This window comes from Teleopsis dalmanni, chromosome 1 (genome assembly GCF_002237135.1).
Source record: "Teleopsis dalmanni isolate 2A chromosome 1, ASM223713v2, whole genome shotgun sequence".
NCBI classification, from domain to species: Eukaryota; Metazoa; Arthropoda; class Insecta; order Diptera; family Diopsidae; genus Teleopsis; species Teleopsis dalmanni.
Window position 1 is genome coordinate 10,343,141 of NC_051846.1, and position 16,068 is coordinate 10,359,208.

At 25.6% G+C, this 16,068-nt stretch overlaps 1 long non-coding RNA gene across 1 annotated transcript in view; it reads right to left on the reverse strand.

Annotated features, from left to right (window-relative positions):
- LOC119670562 overlaps positions 1-14,622 on the reverse strand; it is a 52,750-nt gene extending 38,128 nt beyond the window's left edge. Inside the window, exons 1-2 of the long non-coding RNA XR_005251721.1 lie at positions 14,573-14,622; positions 13,722-13,895 (exon numbers count right to left, since the gene is read on the reverse strand). This is a non-coding gene — a long non-coding RNA (uncharacterized LOC119670562). The remainder of the gene's footprint in view (positions 1-13,721; positions 13,896-14,572) is intronic.
- Positions 14,623-16,068: the final 1,446 nt, after the last annotated feature.

Genomic DNA, 16,068 nt, shown 5'->3' on the forward strand with positions numbered 1-16,068 from the left:
AGCAAGCGCACATTTCAACTAAAATTGCATAAAAATCGCGAGTATCTTTTGTGAACCAAAAGCGGTAAGCAAAAACAACAAAAACCTTTCAAAAGTGTTAAAACGCTGGAAAAAATAAAAATAAATTGCGAAAACTTTAAATCTGTAATGAGATATCGTATCTCGTACATATCGTATATATGAGTAGTATGGATGATTTATTTATATATGTGCCTACAAAGGCCATATTTTATATTAAATTAAATAAATAAATGCGAGACGAAAACCTAAAGCCGCCGAAGTGCACAATTGTTTGTCTCTTGACAACAAATCGCACAAATCGCACAAATCGCAAATGAGTTGCCTCGATTTTTATTATAATTTTTTGCTACCACACTCACTACTAGCAATGAAACAGACAACTGCAGATACTAGATTTGGGTAGACTTTTAAGACGGGTTTCATGCTTTGATTTTTATATTCATTTCAATTGATTTTGTATTTTATTACTTCAGTTTATCGAAAGCGTCACAAGCACCACAAGAGTGAAAGGCTCATGCGTTGGATATAAGCTATTATCAGATATTCAATATTAGATACGGCTGAAGTATCTAAGTTTGAAGTGCAATGTACAAGTACTATTATCTTACATTATAAAATAAACTAATTTTTACGATTTTGTTTCAATTTACAGGAGATTAATCGACTTACTGTGGATGAATGCAATTCACTATGTAGTAATCGATTTACAATTGCTTCTACTTACGACTACAAATTGAACTGATGGTGAATAAGACATACTCTTCATTTATCGTACATTGAATTTCATTAAATTAAATTTTAAATGAAATTTTCGTAATAAACACATTTCTACAGAAACTTTCAACTAAAACTTGTTAAAATTAATTGATATCTATTACTATTTAAAATTATTCAATTTAAATATAAATAAAATTTAATACTCGCCCATATGAACATATATAAAAATTTTCCTATATATAATTGAAATGATATCTTAGAAAGTTAAAAGAATAAAATATAGATGCGCATATATATTATTATTGTAAATATTGAAATTAGTTTTTAATACAAACTCTCTCAAAAAATATTTAGGTCTCCAAAATTCTGACAAAAACGTAGTAGTTGGAGTAACAAGTACTAAATAAAATGAAAAAGTATCTCAAGTATTTTCAATATTTCAAAATCTCACAATATTTTTGCAATAATTTTGGGTATAGGTTCTCGAAACAATTAATGAAAACTACATTTAAAATAAATATTTTTTAGAGACAATAGAGACAAAAAATGATATATGAAACAGAATATTAATTTTAATTGTATTTAATTTGAAAGAACAACAATCCAATTAGGATAAGGTTAGCTTAGAGTGGTAACCTTGTACACCAAATCCCACTTAAGCATTTTTATTGACACTCTGTGTTAATATGAATGAGACATCATCCGCACTCTATATAACCGCAGAAGTCCTAAATATCTATACCATGAACGGTGTCCCTTTGAGAAAACATATGTTAACACCTCTAAGCAAGTAGAAGGCAGCAAATCTGACAAGTCTTTTATAAACTTTATTATCATTATATTTATAAAATATAAAATAAAATACAATATATGCGCCATAAGTAAGCAGGTGGTAATCCCATGTGCGATAATCCCTTGTATATTATTAATTTTGATATTAAATTAATAATATACCATATCTATATATACAGACCTTTTCTGTGCACTTGACAGATTTGTCAAATTCTTTAATAAAATTTTTGATTTTTGTAAAGCAGTAAGCTTTTTGGTATTCTGGACACATCTTGACAAATTTCAAAGCTCAAGTACTTAGTGCTACTCACCACATTATGGTGTAAAGTGTTTTGTATAGAAAACTGTTCGTAATTGTTCTTGACTGTTCGTAAAAAATGCTTGTAAAGAGCACATATTTTAAGTTGCCAAAAGCATTTTTCATGCATTCAAATAATAATAAAAAATATGCTTGTAAAGAGCGTATATTTTAGTTAACAATACTTGTCATGCATGCAAAAAATAAAAAATGCTTAAAAAGAGCATATTTTTATAGTTGTCAACAGCATTTGTAGTATTGACAACTAACAAAATACCAAAACCTTTACAGCAGTCAATTTTGACAAGTGTCAATGTTCGACAAGTTTATAAAGTGCACAGAATAGGTCCGATAATATATATAAATATATAATATACCAGTGCAATATTAATATCAGATATTCTAGAAAATTTTGCATTTGTCAGTCTTTTTTCTATCTCTTATGATAATGAGTTCAACATTAGCTAACATAATCCAATTTTGTTAATCCAAAATTATATAAAAACAGATATATAGCACACGCTCTATTATTTCAGTTCTAAATTTGAGATGGAAAGAATCACAAAGACCTTTTGATGTAGGAATTCTAGGAACATACTGATGTTATATATTTCTTTCTCTCACTAAAGACACTTTCATTTATTTCCTGATTACTACCAGCAAAAAAATTATCACAGTCCTAATAAAATAGAGTAAAAATGTTGAAAAACTATAAGATTGTGATGTAAATGAAATGTAAAATATAATTATGGTATATGAATAATATATTAAGTATACCTATATTAAATTTATTGGTACCGAAGCGTTGAGCGATGATCGTGAATGTTCATTGAAAAATATATCGAAATTTCCAGTCATTGCTCAAAATTTTTTCAAAAAAAATTAAAAAAAAAAATCGAAAATTTTGCACGATTAATCACGCATCTAAAAATGTGAAAAAAATACTGGATCTGATATATGTGTACTTATTTGTAATTAATTTTAATTAATATCAAATATTTTTATGGTTTTTCATAAAAACGAACAAAGTCTACCAAATCTACATGTTTAATATGTGACAAATTGGAAGAATGATGCCAATACCTTCCTTGCAGACTTGATATTTTGTTACACAGTCTTTTGGAAAAACTTACAATTATTATAAAATTTAAAAACATTTTAAAAAAATCAATTTTCTTATTTAGCGAATACAAAATAATAATAATAGTAAATAATAATAGGTCTTTTCGGTGGCTCGCAAGTATAGCAAAAAACAGAAAGTTGCTGGCCTATACTGGCCGAAATGTACACAAAACAACAACACTATTTTCTCTATCTCGGGCAGTATAGGTATACTGACCAAACACATCATAAAATAACTCTATGACAGTGCTGCCAACGTTGACAAAAAATATTCTTTTAGTCACGGAATGTGTAAATCATATAAACCAGGTTATATTGAAGTGTTAAACAAATAATATGTTTAATTTAAAAATAGTGTAATTAATATGGTGAGAGTATTTCCTTAAATTTTGACAAAACCATTTTAACTCTAATTATATGGCATTTTTCAATGTTGTTAGTACTAAAAGCTTAATATTAATAAATACAAAAATTTTAGGAAATGCAAAAGTAAAAAATAATTTAACGAATTAATTAAAGGAAAATCGGAATTCATACAAGACAGTAATTATCTGTGAGCATTAAAGTATCTACAGGTAACAACATTGTAACTCATGTATATCAGCACGGCATTATCTTTTATATAAGTCGTTCATTATAAATAGGAAGTAGGAATCTGTAATAAGAAAACAGACACAAATGCGAAGAAACACAAAGCCACGGCAAAGTGAGCGAAAAGCTAACATGTTCGTTTCCAATTAAAAAATCTAATCACGTTCCACAAAAGATATTTGCAGATCGTTTTTTTTTTCGTTGTTTTCGCTAAGTTTAAAGTTTTTTCGTTAAATTAAATTTTATTTTTTTTTTCTGCTCAGAAACATAAAATCGACAAACTGAACTACAATTTGATTGCCCAACTTTTGTCTGATTTCATTGCTGCCAATGTTGCCAGTGCTGCCATTGCCGCTGCTATCACTGCTATAAATGCTATTGTTGCTATTGCTGCTATAACGACGATTGCTGCTCTTGTTGTTGACTTATATATGTGGTAAGTTTTTTTGTTGATGTTGTTGTTGTTGCGCGATATCATTTATTATCGATATTAATTTATAACTTTTATGGCATTTATAATTTTTTTGAAAAGTTCCTCAATTCAACGGAACTAAAGCTGGAGCTGCTGTTAATTTGTTTTTTATTTATTAAATTTCAAAATTAGTTTAAACTGGTTTCGCGGTTTATATTCAAATTTAATTATTTACGTCATTTAATTAAAATAATGTTAATTTTAAATGTTCTACATAATCAATTTCCTTAAATGTTAATTTTTTTATAATTCTTTTTATTCTTTTGAATTATGTTTATTTTCTTTTTATTCGATTTATTCATTATATTAATAATAGGTGTAGCCAATATTTACTTCCGAATAATACATAATTTTTTTTTTGAATATTAAATTATGAATTTTTATTTTTTTTTACACATCAACTAATTAAAATAGATCTATTTTCTATTTCTTGAATTTCTTGCATTTTAACTAATAAAAAAAATATGTTTAATAAAAAATAAATTTTTGATTTTTAACTTTTAAGTTCCGATTTTATTTACATTTCAACAATTTAATAAAAATTCATTTACTATTTCTTGAATTATTTACATTTTACCTAATTTAAAAATATTTTTTTTGTATAGAATTTATATTGCAATATTCCAATTCTTTAAAATTTTGACCTTAACATTGACGTTTTATTATATGGTTATTTATTTCCTTCATATGTTACCATATTTACAATATATAAATTCTTAGCAAATGAAAATTTGGGATTTTGAAATTAGATTGCCTAAATTATATATGTTAATGTCAGACATAATATAGCATTATTTTACTATAGGTAGATAGTATTAGCACAAATTATCTACTGATGTAGTATGCTTTTTCTCAGTGGAAACAGCTTAGAATCCTGTCGATTCGAATTCTAAGTTGAATGATATGTTATTGTAGTAGAGAAGTGGTAATGATGAGAAAATTGAATTAAATTTAGAATTTAAAAATTAAATATGAAATTGAATATAATGTCAGATAATACTAAATTGATGAATCAATCGATTGATATTTATATACTGAGGCACTGAGAATATAGCTCGTAACAAACAGTGAATTAAACACCAGAACAACGTAATGATCGTATGAAATAGCGTCTGCTCAACAAATTCTGTTGTTATAAAAAGGATAAGTTAATATGGCAGTTTTTTTTGAAATAATCGTTTTTTATTCATATTCGTAGAGTATGTTATATATAAATATACATATAATTTATTTTTAATTTAATATTTATTTCAATTTAACAGTTATAATAGATTGAACATAAGTAAGGTTTAACTCGCTGAATTTATAGTTATACATTGATTGATATATGCATATAATATTTCGTCATATGACGAAATATATCATATAATATATTTCATATGAAGTTACTATAAATTTAATTTTTTATTATAATATTTTTAATTTTTATTTTACAGTTTTTTATTTCATAAATCTTTACAATTTTAATACATTTGAATTATTGTGCAAGGTATGACTAAATATTTAATATTATGACTATTAAATATTTATTATTATTTTTTTTAGTTAGCTTCTTTAATATATTATGGAGTATTTATTTATGTTTTATTTTCTAATTTTTTAATTTTATTTTAATATCTTACTTGCTGTTAGAAATACTATTTTTGGTTAGAAAAATATAGGAATAAATACTCGTTTGCCAACCACTTTCTATTATATCTTGTATTTTACATCTAATAAATAGGAATAAAGGCGTATGGAAGGATGGATGGCGTTCCACTTAAAAAGAAAATCGAACTGGTACTATCAGGTCGAAATTGCAAAGGAAAGTCTCACTTTAAGATGGAAAGACCAAGTACAATATTTTCTACTATTATAGCTTGATAACTCTGTGTGGTAATAAGCATTTAATGTATATGCAATTCGGAGAGGACATTGAACGTAGCCTTAAAACTGAGATTCAATATTAATTGTTAATTAATAGATAAAGCTCTTACGGACTGATATAATGAAAATTATTAAAACAATCATTGTTTTACATTTAAAAGCCGTCCTTATGAAATTATCTTGTTAATAAAGTGTTATAATAGGACCTTATATATAAATAATAGAATATAAAAATAAAATATAAATAAAACTAATATAGTATAACATGAAAATAAAAAAATAAAAATACCATTTAAATTAAATAATATCATAAAAGGTTATTTAAATGATATTGATTGTTCTGCATTATTATAGTAATATGTAATTATAAATAAAATTAGCAAAAAATGTAAAAGAGCATTTTAATCATATACCAAAGCAAAATTTAAAAAAGTTATTTATAAAATTGTAAGTTAAAGAAGTGGGAGTATGAGAGTAATAGAATACAACAGTTCCCCACACTTGTGTTTTATACTCGTATATAGGAGGGTAGACCACCTATGCTAAACAGTGCATCTTATAAACATTGTTCAATTTTAAAATTTCAATTTATTTTAAACGAGATTTTGTAATAGAAAGGAGGTGGAGCGAGGAGTATAATGACAGAAATATGTAATAGCTGCTAAATATTCAAACTAAATGCAATCAATTATTACTACACTTAAGCTTTCTACTCTTTTTACTCAGTTACTAAGAGTAGATTTGTGCTTCTCTAATCAAAGAGTTACAATTTTTGATCCGATACAAAAGCTCTCCAACTAAGTACACCCATTTTGTTAAGATCGCCCACTGTATTATCGATTTATATAAAACTATTTTTATTCATTAATTACTATTGCTTTTCTTTGAGTGTAGTCAAACGCCCACACCCCAATAATAAATAAAACTAAATGTTGAAAAAAAAGCGTGTGGCTAATTATAAGTAATTATGCTGTAAAGTTGTTTATTCCGGCTTGAATTGTCTCTTTGAGGCTAATTCAGTTTACTTGATAAATTATTTTTGCTTACTTCTATAGAAATCAGTCGAGTTGTCAGTGTTTTAGCTTACAAAGACTTAAGGGCAACTTAACAAATAGCAAAATTGTTGCTCTTTTATTGCGGCCAAGTTATAGACAAGAAACAATATAAAAAAAATATAAAAATTAACATGAGTTACTTTTGATTTTTAATAAAAATATTTTTTCTTTTGAATTTCGGCTTGAAACCTGTTAAATTTAAACTTAAAAGTTTAAATAAAACGAAAAATGTGCAAAATTTCGTATTGAGCTGGTCTGGTCAGACCAGACTTGTTCGTCGGCCAGGGGTTGGAAACCCAATTTTGATTTAAGCACTTTTATGTTTCAAAGTTTTAAGTTTTTGCACAAGTCGACTTTTATGGTGAATGTTGCCCAAAGCCTGTGGTGAGGTATATATCATTTATCTGTACTATATACTATGTGTGTACGTGTGTATGTGAGTTTATTGCATACAAAGAAAACGCTTTGCATTCGTATAAGTGCGTATCTATGTAATTTATAAACTATTTTAGTTGTTTTATTTAGACCAGTTTTAATTCGTATTGTTTGCCAATATTATTATTATTATTGCTTTAATTTTGGTACATGCAGTCAAACTGATTGCTACAGATTTTTATTTCTTTTTTTTTAATATATTTTCTTTAATATTTTGTAGCCATAGGCAAAGCAACATGTTGCCCATACAATTTTGTTGCTCTGCTGTGAGCAACTTAACAACTTTTACTTGCGAATTGTTTAAAAATCGTTCAAATTTTGTTTTAATAATTGTAATTGTAGTCTATTTTGTTGTTTTCTCATATGCTGGGAGTGTCATTTGAAGTTTTACTGCGATACTTAAACTTTGATTAATTTATTAGTAATTGAAATTTTTAGCGTAATTTTGAAAATTAATCATTTTTATTGTTTTGCATTAATAAACGTTAAATATAGTAAACTAAAGCAAAAGTTTTGGCTTTTGCTTAATTAATGTAAAAGTATTTATTTTTAATTATTTTACTTTGATGCTAAGGTTAATGTATATTTTTTATCTTCCTATCTTTTTGTTGTATTATAATGTTGAAATGTTAGCTTATTTTTATATAAAATCGTTAACATTTAACAGTTCAAATAAAAATAATTTATTTTTTAATCCCAGGAAATGGGTTTGTGGGTGCAACAAATGAGCATATATTTTATCTGCTTAATTAAAGTATATTCAATTTTTTTTTTATTGCATCAGTATAACTAATTGTTGACATTATCTTTATACAAAAACTTGTTTATATATATAATATAAAAATCATTGGTAAAAAAAACTGACAACAGTTTTTACCTGAATTCGATTTTGAACAAAACACACAACTGCTTCATTTAGTATGCATTCAATTAATATTGTCAATTTTTCCATTTAAAATTCTTGTACTTTAAAATCAACGTAATATTTATAAATAAACGGTATAATTTAAAAAAAAATTGTGTTTTTGTTTCAAAACAAAATTTCGAGTTTTATTATATAACATAAGCAATCTAAATCGTACGGTATCTTATGTACCATAAAGTACCATGTACCATTTACGTAAATATATAGCAATATTCTATAAATACTATTAACTATTAATTCGAATTTTATATTCTTCTTTAATTCTTGCTAGATATCCTGGTCATTACTCATGCAGATCTAACCGCACTCATCTCTCCAATTCTATTACTCGTACTTCCAGACTAGTTAGGTACTTAATTATATAGAAACTTAACTTAAATTCTGACAAATAAGAGTCAATCCAAAAAAGTTCTCTTATGTCATTTTCACCATAAGTCGAGAAAATTGTCCTTTGGTAAGTCGTTTTAGATATATCATTTTAATGAGTTGTATTTTTATAGATTTCGTTATATATTTAGTTAGAAGATTCAAATGGAAACAACATATAGTATAAGTAAAAAATGAAAACAAAAGCTTTATATCTGAAATGAGATTTCGTAATAAAGTTCTTTCTTCAAAACTGAGCCAATCTGAACTTATGGAATGTGTATATGGAGCATACAGGTATATATGCCAAAAAAAAGGAACACTTATTTCCAAAAACAAAAAATGTATTCTTTATTGCTTTTAAGATTTGAATGGAGTCATTGTAATCAAGTTAATTTATATAAAGTTATTATACGCCTATCTGAACAAATATAGGTTCATAGAAAATATAGAAAATAATTTTGGTGCACAGCTTGTAATTCTAGTTTAAAAACACTGTAACGACTTCAATCTAAAATGTTTTAATTAAAACGAAGATACCTTAACTTGTAACTATTATTATTATTATTATTAAATGCCAGAAAACACTGGAACCCGTATAAAACTATACTGTTGCGAATAATATCGATCCTTTGTCCGAGATTTACTCGATCACAATTTAAGATTTACTATTCCATAATTTATATGGAGGCATAACAATGCCATGTAAGTGTCTTGAGATTTCGATGTCCATTTAACAAAAATGACAGATATCAATGGCGGAGAACTAACATTGATTTTGAGTGATAGCGCAGATTGCAATAAAGTAAGAGAAAATATATTACTTAATATTCTGAATATTTTCTCAGCAGATTTTTCTTCGTCTCATTTCGTGATGAGCTTGTTTGAAATTACACAAAACCACAAGACCCAATCATGATATATTTGCCATTCTCTTGGTTGGGTGATTAGCCATTTCATTACCTTCATGTACTGGGATTCATTTTAACGTGACAAAATTGAACTTTGAAAAAGATTTAGGCAATCATTTACAATTTTTGTGGTAATCATTAATGTCACCTGACTATCTGATAATTTGGAAATGTAGGTTCCTCTTACCTTTCTACAAAGACATTCCGTCACACATATTTCAGTAACATGTCTTTCTTCCTGAAAAATTGACGGGCAGACATTCGATGGAATTGGGTTTATAAACGTATTGTTTAAATTGCTCTGTGGCTAACAATTATATTCAGAAACATCTGGATATTGCCATATAAATGATGTGATCAAAAATTGTATTTCTAAATATCGTAAGTGAGCAACTATAGAAATCTACTAGCTATGTTGGATGAACTGAAGAGTTCTACTTCCATATTGTTTCGACAATTATAGATTCTAACCTAAATCTATATAGTTGTAAGTAGTTATAAGAAATAACCTAATTAAAAACGTTTCTAGCGAAATTAATGGATAGTCTTGGATAGTCATTAAATGAATAGAATAATAATTTAATTGAACAAATTTAATATTGTTTCTAAAAATCACTTAAATCCTTTTTTTATGTTAAAAAATTAAATTTATACTAATTAAATGTATATTCTTAGTACAACTAAGACCTATTTTATTTTTTAATATTGACTTATTTCCTATTAAATTAGCATAATATTTATATACGCAAATTTTTTTAATGTCTTTAATATAAGCAAAATATAAGTTTATTTTTTAAAATTTTTCAATAATTTTAATAAAATATAGTTTTAACTTTTTTGACTGTAAAAGTATTTTCAGCAAAAATTAAAAGTGATTTGATTTGAAAAAAAAATTGTTTATGTAGCTAATAAGAAGCAGCAAGTCATTACCACTATTCATCATATACATATATATACTCGTATATACTTCTATATTTATTACCTTCTAGAATATTTCTTTATAATCTCTTATAAAATAAATTAGGAAAAGAACATATACGAACGAGTACATCAACAACTATAAAAAGCGAAAGTATCTTGATTCGTTTTTTATTTATACGATTTTAGCTACATCACGTTTTCAATTTTGATTCTCACTCCATGGAAGACTTCATGATTGTTTGTACATTCATCAGCTTTTTGTGAAGTCTTTCTATTGTTTACACTACAAGTGGCAGCTACCGTAGCCGCGGGGGTCTTCACCAACATTCGGAATTCACTGAGAGCCTCACCGTCAACAATTTATTTACATATTTTTTATTAATGTTCTACACATTCTATACATTTTCATATACTTATGAGTGTTCATATTTTCAATGTTTTGTTCTTTTTTTTATTATTATTATTTAACATATAATGTTTTTCTTCAGATTTTTTTTTAAATTTAAATAAATTTTTTTGTTTTTTTTTTTTTTCATTTAAAAGCTAAAAACGTTCTTGCGGCATTACAAATGCGGTTTCGTGCGGCTTCTGTCGCGTGACACACTTTTGCAAAACTGTTAGTTTAGAGTTTGTTGTAGTTTATGGAACTGTAGAGCTGTAGAGCCGTGGAGCTGTGGAACTGTTGTTCGTAAAGTTTTTGTAGCATTGAATGCATAAATTGCTTAAAAAACTTAAACGACTGGCAATGGTTGTGAGAGGTTAAAGTAAGATATAAAATTGTCTAGTAATTGTTAAATAGTGAAAAACTGAGCGGAATTGTTAAGCCAAGTGATTGTCTAACTCGATTTCGAAACTGTATGTTCAGACCTTATTGTTATATCTAACCGAAAATTGGAGCACAAACTAATAATAATTAATTTAACTATATTATATACTAAAATAATATTAATAATATTTAAATATATCAACAATTATGACCGGCACACAGATGAGAACTGTTAAGTAAGACTCTTAAAAAAACAAAATGGAGTCGTAACCAGAATATCTGCAATTCATGATTAAATATTAAATAAATAAAGAGCATAATAAATAGTTCATATATTATAACTACCTAAACTTCTTTGACAGTTTAATTAAAGTAATAAAATTTTTATAATTCTCATGATGTTTAAAAATTTTTATATATTTTAAAGAGAAAATTCAATCAGTTGGTTTTAATAATTTTAATGTAAATAATTTACAAAAATGATCATGCAGGATATTCATTTTTAATGATGTTATTAAATGGTTTATAAGTTTTTATAAGTAATAAAATTTTTATAATTCTCATGATGTTTAAAAATTTTTATATTTTAAAGAGAAAATTCAATCAGTTGGTTTTAATAATTTTAATGTAAATAATTTACAAAAATGATCATGTAGGACATTCATTTTTAATGATGTTATTAAATGGTTTATAAGTTTTTGCTCATGGATAGTTAGTCAGAAAGTTGGAAATTAAAAACTTGGGAAAATATAAATCTAATATCGAAAATCCGAAAATTATATAAAATAGAATAAAATAAAAAATAATATGAATAGAATAATTTTAATAATGATAAATCACAAAAGAAGTAAAATTGTGAAAATCTTTTGAAAAATATATATTCACATTAGCTATGTCTTTGTCCAACTTTAAACTTGAAACATAAGAAACAGATATTTAGCTATGTTGAGGCATTTTGAATAAAAAATACCAGATAAAATGAGCATTTCGATATATAAGCTATAAACTTGAATTTTGGACTTAACTTCTACAACTATTATAAGTATAATTTGTTTTTTAAGTAGCTTATTTATTTTTTTATGGTAGAATTTATTGAGTAAAAATTTACCAACAAAATAATCGAAAGTAAGGAATTTAATGAATTTCAAACTCATAAAGGAAAATTATATATATATACACTTGACTGTTAACGATAATAACGACAATTCTCGTAAAAGTAAAATTAATTATTAATTTATTAATTAATTTATAATTAATAAATGAGGTTATAATGGTCGTTCTACAAATCCACATAAGCCTCTTGTTTCATTGTGTTACGGAGCAAAATTTTATGAATTTAAGATCATTTAGAATCATAAATTAAGTTAAGATGGTATTTCACATTACTCATATTTTATTATATTTATTAATAATATTTTGTATCGTATTATAATAAGTTGTTATAATTATTTTACAGTACTTATTTGTAGTATTTTATTATTATTGAGTAAGGGATCGTGCACTGCGACCTAAAAGGTCTATAGTATTTTATACTATTATTAATTATTATTAGTTATTTATCCATTTAAAAATAATAATATTTCTTTATTTTTCTTAATTATACATTTGCTATGTAAATATATTAATTTAATTTTTTAATTTATTATTTGTATTAATATATATTATTTATTTTTATTATATATTTGAATAAAATTCAATCTATTTCAAATAGCGAAAAGAAGTTGTAAAATAGAGAGGATGCAAAAACACAATTTAAATTAATTATTTCTTATTATTTTGAAAAATTAACGATAATACTGGAATATATGATTACAATTATAATTAGAAATATTATTTTATCTGTTCATATATTTTATAATTAATAGAAACATTTTTTAAGATTTATTTTTAATGAACAAAATAATAATAATAATGATAATAATAAAAAAACTTTAACTTCTTCTTAATAATGAAGAAGTTATGCAAGTAAATTTTATTAAATACTTATATTTTAATATAAAACGTGTTTAATATATAAACACATATATACAATATATGTATGTTTATATTCATACATTATTCATATAAATTTTATATTAATTCTTATGTTTTTGTTAATTAAATTTTTTAAAATATGCATTTTTATTATATGCATTGTTATTATTATTTTATTACGTTATTATTAATATCATTTTATGATTATGAAAATGCGCGTTTATATTAAATTATTTTTTAATTTCATTTATTTGTAAAAAGGCATTATTTTCTTTAAATTAAATGTTTGTGTGTTTGATTTTTTTTAGTTTTTGGTTTTTTTTTTAAATATAGTATTGAAATATTAACACAATATTTTCATTAAAAGTTATTAGAATTATTTATTATTTATTAGTATTTATTATTAATTACTAATTATTAATTATTGATTATTTACCGTTACCACAAAATTCTATAAAAATTTAGGTTTATAGATGAAGTGAAACTTACCATATTGATAGCAAAAAGTTTTAGAAATAGCAATGTTTAAATAATTCACGTATTCACCAGTTTTTTAAATGAAAAACTTTGTATAATTTTAGATTTTTTAAAATTATAAATGATTTTTTATTCGAAGTCAAATACCGTCCTATGCGAAATTCTTCGAAAATTCCAAACTCAATTCTGTATTAAGAAAAAAAATTATAATATAATTAAACAAAATAAAAAGAAAATTTAGAAAATTTTATTAAAATTTTAATTTAATAATAATATAATATAATTATTATTAAACAAATTGTTCAAAGATTAACTCAGTAAATTGCGTTTTAAGTTTCTCCTAATGTTTACACGATTTCTAACTTTTCCACCAATCACTACTATTAATTGTCTTTTATATCTTTTAGTATTTTATTTTTTATTTGAAAAGAAGAAAAAAATCATTTAAAATGTTTTAACAAGAAAACCACTTTTCACTTTCCAAACACTTTTGCTGCGTTTAATTTGCTTTTTACAATTTTGCTTATTAAAGTGCAAATTCAACTGAAACTCAACTGAAATTCAATAAAAACGAAAAGTGAAACTCTCTTTTAAGCACTTTACATATAATTTTCTGTTATTTTCTAATATAACTATTAAACTAGAATGTTTTTAAGAGCCACTTCAAACGTTTACGAAGTAGTTTCAGATACTTTTTCAACTATTTAGTGATTGTTTTAATAAAAAATGTGTCCTTGTCCAATTGTTTTCTTTGTGATTTTTTATAAGTTATCAAAGAAATTCATTTTATATTAGCACATATATTTTTTTATAATTTTTTAAATTTAATTTAATTATTATTATTTTTTGGACCGTCCACTAACCGCTGTTACGAACCCACTCGTTGGACTTGGTAAATGCTACTGATTCGTACGTACAACGCGTTGGACAAAACTAAAATGGTAACGCCAAATTACATATGGATTGAAGCGTATGAGTGCTTTTTACTATGCGCTTTGAGTGCTTTTCTTGTGGTTTCTTAGCAGCTTTACGGTGATTGCAGCTCAAAGATACTCAATTTTAAACATACTTTTATTTTATCTGTTAACTGCAGTTTTCGTTTTTATATGTTAATGTTTTTTGTAGTTTGTTCGTCGTTTTGAGCTCTTTTATTCAGTTTCGAACTGTTGTCGTCTCAAAAGACTTAAACAACGAACTACAGCAACATAATTTCTGTTGAGCTCAGCTCCATGTTTTCTTATCAACATTTGTTACCGCGCTTGGCAACTTTGCTACCAATGTCTATGTTGCTAAGAGATGTTGCTTGCTGTTTCTTCATATACTAAAATTCATAAGCTCTTATTATATATTTAATCCTTTAACTCCTAGGGGGAACATAGGGCCGCAAAAGTTCTTATTAACAATTTAAAAATTTTTTTGGTGAACAGATATTTGTGGCAGATTTTTGTTAAGTTAGTTTTTTGAGAATGAAATGTTTGTATCCAATTTTTTTATGTATACATACCATATATATTGTGCCGAAATTATCTTTACGTGTGAACACTGTTAAAAAACATGATAGATTATAATAAGGCAAGCTTAGTTATGAAGGTAGGTGAAGTGGAAAAAAACGAATCCTGCTCAATTAGCTAAAAAAAGTAGTTTCATACTAGTGAATAGAAGAATGGACATATTATAACTAGCCCTGCGCATTGAGAAAAAATGTATCTGGCTAATACTAAACTTGGAAATATCGACGAGTTTGTTAAAGAAGTCTTGACATAGACACAACAGATGCTTTGATGTCTTTTGTTTGCGCGCCAGTAGGCATGTACTACAAAAGATATGACATGGCAGATCGAGTCTTGCTTCACGTTGCAATATAGTCCAGTGTTTCGTTGGGACAACTATTAACCTAGATACTTCCGATTTGCTTCTGTGTATCAATTTGAAGTTTCTACATTTGGAGTTAACAGGCCATGTAGCACTTGCACCTGGCTGCTGAAGTATGAGCCCACTTCTTATATGTCTGTTACTATTTAAGGAAGACACAAAAACATCTCCAAATATTTTTAAAGAATAACTATCTCCTATTCATTTTTATTATTATCCTATTCGTTTTCAAAAAAAATTTGATCCGCGAATCAGAGTGATCAAATATTGGTATAGGAGAGATTCAGTTTTCTGGATATAGCAGTTGTGAAAGACGTCCTTCAGTGAGTTTAGAAAAGTTAAGATACAACAGTCCAACAATGGATAAAGTGTCATGGATAGTTAATGTTCGAGCCCACATAACAACTATAACTATTGTCTGGGCTTATTGTATTGGTGTTAAATTGGGAGAAATGATAGCGCAGCGAAGTTCAAGAGAAGAGTCGTA